The sequence below is a fragment of the Carassius gibelio genome, chromosome B13 (genome assembly GCF_023724105.1).
Source record: "Carassius gibelio isolate Cgi1373 ecotype wild population from Czech Republic chromosome B13, carGib1.2-hapl.c, whole genome shotgun sequence".
NCBI lineage: Eukaryota > Metazoa > Chordata > Actinopteri > Cypriniformes > Cyprinidae > Carassius > Carassius gibelio.
In genome coordinates, this window is record NC_068408.1 from 19,685,354 (window position 1) to 19,697,732 (window position 12,379).

General features: G+C 37.3%; 1 protein-coding gene across 3 annotated transcripts in view; it reads left to right on the forward strand.

The window, feature by feature from the left end:
* The window catches only part of LOC127970434 (leucine zipper putative tumor suppressor 2 homolog), a 64,392-nt gene that overhangs the window by 13,198 nt on the left and 38,815 nt on the right, over nucleotides 1-12,379 (forward strand). Inside the window, exon 2 of one of the 3 annotated variants that reach the window (XM_052573026.1) lies at nucleotides 3,641-3,747. The exons of the other annotated variants lie outside the window; for them this stretch is intronic. The gene's annotated coding sequence lies outside the window, so the exon portion shown is untranslated. The remainder of the gene's footprint in view (nucleotides 1-3,640; nucleotides 3,748-12,379) is intronic. 3 annotated transcript variants of the gene reach the window in all.

The window sequence follows — 12,379 nt, forward strand, 5'->3', positions numbered from 1 at the left end:
TATTAAGTTCAGGTATTGGGTGGGATTATTGATGTAGAATATGGTCATGAAGAATATGTGCTTTATAAGTAAGTACTAATAAACAGCCAATATGTTAATAATAGGCATGCTAATATGCAGCTAGTTAATCATGAGAATTGGTTCTTATAATAAAGTGTTACCGATTTATTCATTTATTGTATATTATGTATTTACTTCATTTTATTAATTCATGAACCTGATATGTATTTTATATCTCTTTAATTAATATTTATATATTATTTTAGTATTGTTTTGATTATATATTTTAAATTAACTTTGATCTAAAAATATAGCTTTCATTCTCTTTTTTATAGTTTAAGTTTTTAGTAATTTTGCTGTGTGATTTTGCCATTTTTGTTAGTTTAAATTTTTGTAATACTTTTTTTATTTTTTTTATTTAGAATTTATTTTTATTTCAGTTTCAGTATTTTTTTTGTACTTTTTTATTATAAGTTTTATTTTATTTCATTTTATTTTTACATTTTATGGAAAAAAAACATTGTTTTATTCAACAATACCAATAGCAATATTTTTCTCAAGTTGGATTTTTACTGGAAAACAAGGCATTTTGCTTGGTCATGTACATTATACACTGAATATTTTAGGGTAATATTTAAAGAAAAATCCTTATACGAAAAAAAAAAATACAGTAGTTTGTCTTAAATACAGTACTTTGAATCATTTCAAATGATTTGATATTTAATGTGAAATGACATGCAAAACACTCTCTGAACACTCGCTTTCAGACGCTGCACTGACAATTATATGACTTGAAACAGCATTAGAAAACAAATCTACAGAAATGTAAATGCCAAAAAATGTTGTTGCCTTGTATTCATACACACATGCACAGGCTTCCTTATTTAAAACATTAAGCTCCCTTGTTTTATTAATGTGGATAAAAACACAAAACAAATGCTCTTTATCACTAACTCATTATTCAATAAAAGCACTAAACATGCAGCCTTGTATATCCTGAGGGAATCCATGAAACCAGAGGAAAAAGATAGCAATATATGCTCCTTGGCCCATCTATTTCTCATTGTCTTTCTCACCCTTTTTTTAAGCTTTCTGTTGAGTTCAACTAAGTGCATTCACTTTATTTCTGTTGTACCATGCTGTTTTTTCTTAGGCTCACCTCATATGCAAGTCATGAAGTCATTAGTCTTGATTATGTGACTATTTCGGATAGCTGCACATCGTTGCATGTTTATGCATGTGTCAGATCCTGTGTTTGACAGCAGTAACGTAGCAATGTCATCATAGCTTTGATCTCGCAGAGCTCCCCATCTGTTACTGAGATTATGTACTGAGAGAGACAAAGCTGACATCAATGTTTCATGCATTCACCCGAGCTGCACAATGCATCCTGTATCTCTCTGAGGTTTAATCAGCATCGCTTCTACATGCATCTAGTTGAGACACACGGACTTCTGTCCTTTAATGCTTACTAGAGCAGTCTGTTTTAACCCTTAGCCTTTGAGTGGCTCACTCTCAAACACACATACAGAAAGATGCACGTTTTCCTCTCGCCTTGCTCTGTCAGGGTAACTGAAGGCCTCCCTTAGGGCGCTCGGGCAGATGACTTCATTGGCCTTGTTTGTTTTCTGCCCTTGGGGCTGGAGGAGAGGAGAGAGAGAGAAGGCCACCTCATCCTGACACTCCAGCACAGGAAACAGTCTAGTCCGGGCTGGAAACAGATGCTGAAAGCGGCATTCCTCTGCTGTGTGCCTTTACAAACATCTGGTTTCATGTGTGTAAACTACAATCATCCTCTGTGCCACTATAACACTGGTAATGTAGATGCCTCCTTTATGTGACAGTTTTTGAATAACCAAAGAATTTTGACAAATAAATGAAAAGTCATTTGCATGCTTTAATGCAAGGATTTATCTGAATGTCAAGTCAGTTTTATGTAGCAAATTTCACAAGCAGCTTTACAGAAAAATCATGATGTCACATTTATTAGATTAGAGCGGAGCGATAATGTACCATAGTACATTTTCGACAAAATAAGCTATCGGTCATGTTACTCTGCCTGGATGGAGCACGGAGCCGTGGATAAGCGAAATAAGACTTTAAAAATCCAACACAGGGTATATCCAACACAGAACATGGAGGAAGACACACGTATGTGGTTTGTAGACCTGACAAAACAGAACTAAAAAGGACAAGGCTTATAAAGACTTGATAATTGGGGAAACACAGGTGCATTGAATAACTAAATTACCAGGGACATGGAGCACATGGGAAAGAAACTAGACAAACCTGGGAACTAATCAAATCAAACACGGGAGACAGAAACTGGGTCACAGGGGCACAAACAAACATAAAGAGTCCATGGGTGTGACATTACTCCCCCCTCCCAGTAGGTGCATCCTCGCACCGTAGAAATAACATAGGAGAGGGAGAATGGGTGGGAACTTGGGAGGAGGTTCCGATGGAGCACGGACTCTTGAGAGTTGTCCAGCAGACAAGGACCATGGAGGAAGGAGTCAGGGAGGAGACTATGGAGGAAGGTGGAGCCGACAGGGGGGGGAGCCATGGAGGAGGAATGACTGCCAATTCCAGGGGACCGACCCACGGCAACAGAGCAGGTGGAGGAGGAGCCCAAGGCGGAGACGGAGAGCCGAAGAGTCAGGGTGACGAGGAGGATCCGGAGGTCCTAGGCGGAACAGATGGCTCTGGCAACCGATAAAGAGATGTGGATCCAGAAGGCCACAGTGGAGCCAGAGCGACAGAGGACTGAGGTGGAGCCGAGGGGATGAAGGAGCCTGATGGAGCTGGAGAGACGGATGGATGAGGCAAAGCCAGAGGAGTGGAGTCCCGAGGCGTAGGATGGACGACGCCAGACCAAGGCAGAGCCGGAGGGACGAGGAAGACAGGTGGAGCTTGTTGACTGCCTGGCCACAGCGGAGAGGAGGGAGCTAGGAGCCATGGTGGAGCCGACGTGTCAGTGGGCCAAGGCAGAGTCCAGGCCTCTATGGCTGAAGGCGGAGTTGAGGGAGACTCCAACCAAGGCGGGGCTGGACGATGGCAGTCCCGCGAAGCTTGCACCGTAATGTTGGTGGGCTGAGGGCGAGCGAAGGGGCTGCCAGATGACAGCGGTGGAGGAGGCAGGAGCTGGTGGGAGGGTGGTTATTTCAGAAGAGCGGCTACAGGAGGGTACCTTCTAGGAGCAGGCACTGGAGGGAGCTCTATGGCTGGAGCCAACACTGGAGCGAGCTCTGGGGCTGGAGTCTTTCCTAGGCTTAACTGGGGATCAGGAGCTCTTCCTCGGCTTAACTCTGGAAGGGGAGCCCGTATGTGCTTATAGTAGTTCTTGAATTTGTTATTATTGTCAGTTAGTTAATTCAAGATGTTATCTGATGATATTGAGAATGATGAAAACTGAGGTTCTGTAACATATTGGTTCTTACTGAGTTTTGCTCACTAGAAGAAAATAGTTTCATTTGCAGTGTTTTATTTCCAGAATAGCTTTGAATGCATGAATGCGTTGTTTTGAATATTCACAGCATGCTTTCGGTTAAAAATAATATATGTTTTGATGAAAACATCTAATGTTAATAACACGCACTCATGCAGTCTTTTGTTTGTGTTTGTGTTGACTGAATGTTAGGATTCCACTGTGTTTCTGCATAGTCCGCCCAGTGTGTTTCATCATGGTCCAATGGCAGTCATTTTTCAGGAGTACACCCACTGGGACAAAGTCAAGGATTTACTGAGGTTACGCATTATATATTGCTTTTACAGTTATTTAAAAAAAGCTCATCTCTTGCCTCCCCATTGAATTTGTGGGATAAAGTCTGTGTAATGTACTGTAATCTTGTTTCAGTCTTGGCTGATGTACAGTTCCACTTTCTGATACGAGGATGTGATGCTTATTTGGCTTTTGGAGGCACTTAGATCTTGACTGTGCTATTTAAACGAAGACTAAGGTCACTAAGTGAGAGGTCTGACAGACTGCTTTTCAAATAAAATGTCTAATTATAAGATACTTGGCTGCCAAATTGTGGCTATTCCAATTAAATGTCCATTAATATTGTAAATTGAGTCATCTGGGAGGTTATGAAGTCTTGGAAGACTCAGTACAGTGAAAGTGGAATATACAAGGCTCTGATTGTTCAGTTTGGAAGGCAAAGTTAAAATAAAAGCCCAAACAACTCAGAGCCCAGTTCAGCAGTGCTGTCCTGTCTGTTCTTTTTACTTTGTGCCCAGACAAATACTGCTCATTTTCTGCTCCAGATGAGAAGTCAAAACAGATGTATGGGCTGAGTCAGTGGCCAATACCTGCATTCAGTGTCCTCTCTGATGTGATTTCAAAGCAAACAGGGGTGATTAAGAATGAGAAAATGAATAAACGTATTTTATCATTACATACTGAAATACTGTACTGCAAAGACTGCTCTCATCTTCATCAACAAATTCTTCATTTCCAACAAACTATTGAATGGCTGAATGAATATCAAATCTAGGATCTGTGTAACTGGTCCTTGGCCCTGTTTTTTCTCACTCCCTCTGCCTTTCAGCAAAATGAGTAAGAGAATGAAGGAATTTGAGAGAGCTGGATGGAGAGAGTGAGAATGGAGAGGCAGATGGAATTTGTGAGAAAATAATCTTAGGGTTATTTGACAGACAGAGATGTTAAGAGAAGCTGCTCTTTTTTAACATTTTGAGTTCCATTCCCTCATTAAGAATGATGTTTTTGGAATTTCTGGAGCTGCTTAGAGGAAAAATCCTCCTAAATTGTAAATTATTTTTCCACAGAATTATTATAACATTTGATATGCCCTCATAATCCATCCTTAAGAACAGTCAATATTTTTTTTTTACAATGGAATTGTGTGGTCTTTATTTATCAATTTTACCACTAATAAAAACCTTACCACTGAACTTTACCTCTGAAGTTCTAGTCTCTCATTCTCAGTTATCTTCCCTCTTGTGGTCTAAGACTGAACTGCTATTTTTGCTAGTATTTACGAACCTGAATCCCTTTGGAGCACTAATGAATGGAGAGAGGTGCTGAGTTAATCTAAAAGTACTATTTATGGGAATTTCTACTGAATATTTATATTCCTAAGCTATTAAATTTCAAAGGAAAAATAGTGTCTGTGAGTCTTAGATCCTTAGATTGTTAAGAAACTTATTGGGATTAAATAAATGATTTGCAGGGTTTGTGCAGCAAAGATACTTTGAATGAGAAAAAGTCTCTTCTTGATTTCTTTATGCTCTCAAGCTACTTTTTCATTCTTGAGTACAATTAAATGTGAAAATTTTGTTTCAGGCAAAGGTATTATTATCTGAAAACTGAAGCCACACACATTTTTTTTTTAACTTAAAATAAAATAAACTTCACCTGAAATAAAATAAAATATAAAAAACGTAAATATAGACATACTTTAAAAAACAAATAAGCAAACAGACAAAAAAGAAACTAGAAGTAAAACAATCAAAACACACAACGAAATAACTAAAACAACAAAATAAAAATGGAAATACAAAAACATATTAAAAGTATTGAAATGTTATACTATCTCAGTTATTATAAAATACCTGATTTCAGGACAAATTTATATGTAATTAATTAAAATTCTGGTACTAATAAAACACAAGCATATTTTATACTCCATAGTATGTCATGATGATTATGTAATATATTGTCAACACTATTTAATTTGTCATATTAATGTTTTCTTTTCTCTTGTGTCCTGTTAATCCAGTGTAAATATTTGTCTTGTGTGAACTTGCCATGTTTTTTGTGAAAGACAGCACTTTATGCAAGATGCATAAAATAAAATCACTTAGTGTTTTTTCTTACTGTTACATATTTGATCCATTCACAGTGTGTTTTAAAACACATTTTTCTCTCACAGGTAGAACGTGAGCTTTGTGGGCTCAAGTGTTGTCTGCCACTAAATCAAACTGAAAATTTCTGAAAATTGAAGCAGCAAACCATCTTTTATGTATGTGTGCTTGCACAATGAACACAGCTGAAACTAGGACAGACAACAGAGCATTAGGACAACAAAGCTGCTTTTACTTTCCTGGAAAACAATATAGAAAAGCTGAGATTTACTGCTTTTTACTTATCATGCAGGATATAGGGTTACAATTTCATTATGAATTACTAAGATATTTTTATTCATTCTTGTTTTGAGACTACAAATAGTCCTGAGTGAGCAGAACAAAGAAGAGATGAGAAATCTCTCAGTTGGTGTACTAAGACTGTTATGTAACACTTTCTCAGGCAGCTGTGTCCTTCATGTTTAAATCGTGGCTGTCTTGGGACTTAATGTGAGGTGTTTCTGCAGTGATCATGTTAAAAATGAAAAGACAGAGACAGAAGACAGAAAAGTGCTATCGTGGTCACATGCAGTCCCTTAGGAACTCAAGTATAGCTGCAGATGTACAGCAGTTAGAAACAGCATTTGAAGTTGTCAGGACACTGACACTGAGAGTCATATTAGAGGTTTGAAGGAATTTTAAACAAAGAAATGGCAGATGTGTGCTTGAGTGCTGAGCATCAATCCACATCAGAGCTGAGCTCTTGTGTGTCCTTGAGTCGTCTCTGAGATGATTGAAGACGCTGCATGACTTTGACACCACTGTGCTGCTGTTAGACCCATTACAGCCGCTTAATGAGACAGCCGCGGAGATTAACGGCATTAATCAACTGCTGTGGGCCGTTCGGTTTCTGACACTGACAATCTAAAGCACGTCTGTAGAAAATAGTACAGCTTGCTGCTGTCATAATCCAGAGTTTCAGCTGAGAAATGTAAGCCTTTGAATGTGTTTCTGTTTTTTTTTTTTTTGAGAAGAAAATACTGTATACTGTATACATCAGTATATATCATTCCTGTGATATCAAAGCTGAATTTTTTGCATAATTACTGCCGTTTCCATTGGTTGGGGGATATGACCAAAGTCTTATATCACAATATGAGTAATTTTATTTCAAGATAATGATATATATCACGATATAGATATTTTTGCTTTAAATAAGGGCCTTATGATATCTATTTACTATACCATAGAAATTTCATAATACTTTTTTCCCAGTGTCAGTATCACAAAAAACTACTAGTCTAAATAATAATAATAATAAAAAACTCAAGCTCAACGAAGACAAGCAATCTAATTACAAGCAATAGGACAAAAAAAAAAACTACTAAAGTAGAACAAATAAATAAGATTTACTACATACATTGTAAGTAATCAAATGTATAAAAACAGCTTATTCTTCACTGTCTAAATTAAATATATATATATATATATCTTCTTATTTTAGTTACTAAAATGATTTATTTAATAGCAGCGAGAGATTTTCTCTCTTTTGTTGTTTGATTAACATGAATTATAGACAGCAGGGATATTAGACTGCTGTCACTTTAAGAGCTGCCCGGCTGTAATATAGTGTTACACTTTTTCTTTCTCAGATGTTTGCGTTCACTTAAAGGTACAGTTTGTAGGACCTGCCACTAGAGGGTGCACTATCAAAACAATAACAATCGTGTTGTTTTTATGGCTAAGAAGGAGCGTGGAATGATGGGATTTGTTGTCTTCTACCCAACCGCTGACGGCCATCAAATCAAACAGAAACGTAAATTATGGATTTAACGCAAGTTCAACGATTTGCGCGAATAGATTACAAAGTCAATGCAAAGACGCAATCAGACTATGGATCAGACGCGTCCTCGCACGGGTCTAGAGACGCGATCCCCCGCGTTCGGCGTCTATGCCCCATTATACTAATCTTGTTGATCATTATAATAGCATACGTTTTCTGTAAAGATCAAAACAATTCACATGTCGAGTAATACACGAGCGAGATCGGCATCTCTTTCTAGTTGAAGTTTGTCATGAAGCTACTTCCGCATTTGTCCACAACACTGTGGTCATTTGGTTTCTACGTCCGATACAGTAGGTGGTGGTATGCATCTGATGCCATGAAGCCATGGTTGCAATCTGCCATAAAACTAAGAAGAAGAAAAACTAATGTCACTGACAGGTGACTGCACTGCCCCGTGTCACTGTTTAGAATGGGAATTTTCTCATGATTTACAAGTAGTTGAAAACATTTGAGATATTGTTAGTAATCAGCTTGACAAAATATATAACACTAGCCTAGTGGTTTTTGGATCATTTACGGCAAATATCTTACAAATTGTACCTTTAACACTTGATGGTCATTTTGACTTATACAGTGTGTGTATTTGACCATTCAAGGCCTATAAAGCAAAAAATTAACTCCATACTCCTATGCTCTGTGAGCACCATCTTCCGGTACACATGCCCCTCTGAAGCTTTCAGAAACTTGCATAGGTGCATAGGAACCTATTGTAACTGTTGGTGTTCTTGTCATTCTTCTTCTTCCACTCTTGAGTCTATGGCAGCCCATTTAACCGCTTGCGAGAAAGTTGTGAAATTTGGCACACTGATAGAGGACAGTTCAAACATTAAGTATAGCAAATTTGGAGTCTCTATATAGAACTATCTAGTGCCACCACTTGTCCAAATGTAACCCCATTCTTCCGGATCCTCGCTGCCACACCTCACACTCGCTCCGAGTGGGTCTTCGGCATGGGAGGTGGACGCACTAACAAGGAGGCTAAATGACTGCAGCCACTAGAGTCTGTTGCCAGTGCGACTCTTGAGATGGGGGAGTGAGATTTACCTGCACAGCACCTACTCGCTGGTCTCCGTCACACTCACCCCCATAAACCTCACTCCCATCCGGGTCACGGCACCAATACAATTCAATACAGTTTGTAAATATTTATTTTATATTTGGGGGCATGGGGTGTGTAGACATAGTCTCAGAAAAATGGTTGCAGGGATTCAATGTGGTAAAAAAAATTTAAAGGCACTTCAGTGTATAACTTTTAATATTTTTGAGGATTATCAAATCTGGTTGATAAAGCAAAACAAAGGTTTTGAATTTCTTGTCGATATATGAAACTGTTTTCATTCATTACATCAACGAATTTGCTGGAAAACGTGCCAAACTGCATCTGAGACTGTATCTCTGCAATGCTTTGACATATTTACACCAACTTTGTATGTGCCATCGTCACCTCGGACTGACCATACCACATCAATTTGGTAACAGTGCCACCTATTGGTCAAAAGTGCTGAACCAATCTTTAACCATTAGTAATTAAGTAATTAAATGACATTTTAAACAGCGCCACCTATTGGTCAAAAGTTATAAGCCAATAAATGATATTACTGGTGGTTGTATTTTGGATTTCTCAGCCATTTTGATTAAAATCATCTTAAAATGGTTTCAATTTCTCATCGCAGTAGTTGGTCTGATGCTTGGATCTGTAGTGCTTGGCCCATTATTGTTACTTGCAGTTATATTAATTATTATTATTAAGGTTAAAAACAGTTACTTAATATTTAAGTGGAAACCACATAAATGGGAAACATATATGGGACAAGACAGTAAAGAGTACTGAAAGGAAGCATTGAACTCGGGCCACCCAAAGCTGTTTTCGGAAGAGGGTTCTTGTGAAAGGACTTTGAAAAGAGGTCTTGATTAGAAAATATAGGAGGATACAGTCAGGAGGCAAAGCAGGTAAATTGGAATGAGTTTAGACACGTTTAAGCCTATGAGAGCATCCTGTCCCTGAACCAAATTGCAAGGCTGCAGTCAGAGGTCAGCAAATGTGGCTCAGTGGTTAGTTTTATGAAAATTAAAACGCTAATACCATCCCAAAGCTCAGAGGCAGTGCAAGTTGGACAGTAATCCGATTCTCCATGACAGAAATAAAAAACAGCACAAATCCACAGTTTTTCCTCATACCTGAAATAGGTTCTGTTCGGGCTTTCTCTTATTAGGGAATATAAACATTTTCCACTCCCATACCTTGCTTAAACTTGCTTTAATAATATATTATATTTTTATAATAAATTAAGAATTATCTTTTGGAACCCTGCTGTATGTCGTATTTTCCTATCCTGTCATTCAAAAGTATAGGGTCAGTATGTATGTTTGTAGTTTTATTTATTTATTTATTTATTTATTTTTGCTTATGGTAAAGAAATGAATATCTCGTTTAGCAAGGATGAAAAAAAAATCCACAGAAATATTAACTAGCACAATAGTTTATTGAAAGGCAAATTGACATATTAACTAATTTCTGAAGGATCATGTGACACTGAAGTAATGGAGTTATGATGCTGAAAATTCAGCTTTACATCACATGAACAAATTACATATTTAAAAATAGAAAAATGTTATTTTAATAACAATATTACAGTATACTGTACTTTTTACTGGATTCAACTGCTTTTTTTATCCAGTAACTGAAGAAAGTTTTATAACTACTGGCAGTCTGGACTCATTAGAGTTCATAATCCTCAGATCAGCATTAATTGAGGCCAGTCTGTGACCCCAGGCTGCTTCTCTCCATGTGGAGGTGCCCCATAACCCCTCTCAGCTCCCAGTACATGAATTAAGAGGTCAAGTGAGTCAGTCAGCGTCTTTGTTGTGGTGCACGGCTGGCCTTGTATTGTCCTGCTGTGTATCCTTATGCATGGTTCTCAGGGATGGGAAAATTATGGTAGAAATGGAGATGTGTCCTAGTCTGGAAGGAGTGATAAAGGGGTCAGAGAGGAGGTGGGGGTGGAGGAGAGAAGTGGACTGATGCCGCTCCGTCCTCGAGTCCCAGACGCTTGGCCCTCACCATCTGTCACCCTGCAGGCTCTCTCTCTTTCTCGCTGGGTCCAGAATGGGTCAGAAACACATTTACCTCATCTAACAGGACATTTGCCTACGGGAGCAGGTGAGGAACAGCCAGACACTGTAAGGTTAATGGGGAGAAGGTAAAGAGGATAGTTCTCCCACAAATTAAAACTGTCATCATTTAAAGAGCGCTTAGTGAAACACATTATATTTTTCTTTGCATAGAACTCATAATGGCTTTCATTATAGTAGTACAATTTTCACTCTTTTACATATAATAAACACGGACAGTGACCAGGAGCTGTCAAGCTCCAAAAAGGACGAAAAATAATTAAATAAACCCACCATTCAAATGTACCATCTGCTATTTGCAATACGTAAACAGTATTTAATTTACTTTAATATTAAGTAAAGAAGATCTGTATCTTGGAAACTAGTGCAGAAGGAAAGATATTTAGTAAATATTATTTTAGATTTCATTCTTTTTCTTTGCATAGGAAAGTCTATAATACATTATGTGGGTTTAGATGAGTTGGAATTTAGTGCACAAGTTGTTTAACTGTAATGTTTTTGTCCTTTTTGGAGCTTGACAGCTTTAAAGATGAAAACATTATAGCATATTTATTAGAGAACTTATGGAAATAATATACTTTAAAAGAATACAATGTATTTAAGTGTGAACTTAATGTAATGTTTTTGGACACTTAATTGTATATTAATGGAAATGGAATGAAATGAAAACAATTTTAACTTTAATTTTAAACTTTAACTTAAGTCAGACTTAAGGACAACTTTACATGTAATTTAATTCTTCTATTTTCTTTGAAATAGGGTTATAGTGTACTGCTGAATGTACTGAGAAGCATTTATGTAAAACTGAAATACTTTAAAAATTAAGGTTTTAAATTATAATCAAGCACTTTACATGTGATTTCTTTAAAGGACAATAAAAAAGTAATAAAACAATGATTTAAAATGTACTTTTAATCTGATATTAATACAAAGTACACTGTATAAAGTGTTAAGAAACATTAAAGTGTCTCCATTTACTTTAAGTACACTTACTGTATTAGTATTGTATTATTTTCAAGTACAGGTTTAGAAAAATATGCTTTTAAGATATGATCACATTGAGCACCAATGCACAATGCCACCATTGACAGCTGACTTTTGTTAAACTGTCTCCTGTCAGTAACATCCTCTGTATCTTGTATCAGTCCAGGAAGTAATTTTATTGTGCTTTTATACTGTCAAGAACCAGAGCCTGTTTTTCAGACGGAAATGAATCTGCTTGAACGATAGTAGAGTAACTTGACACCAAAGAGCTGGTCCAATTAACAGGCATACATTTATCTCCGACAGGCCAGTTGAGGTCATGGCAAAATCAATGGGCCATATTGTATCAGTTTGCAGACAGTGGCTCTGTGATTAATTATTGCACAATGTGTTTATGTTTCTGTGTGGCCGATAAGAGAGAGCAGGAGCATATGAGTCAGAATGAAAGTTATTTAAGAATCCATTATACATAATAGTGTTTTGTACAGAAAAATTTCAGTAGCATGACAGTGGTTCAGCTGTTTTCAAAAGTCTCATTGTGTTGGGCACACAAATAATCAAACACACTCTCCTCTACTATTCTCTCTCCTGATGTGTTGAGGTCTTACTTTT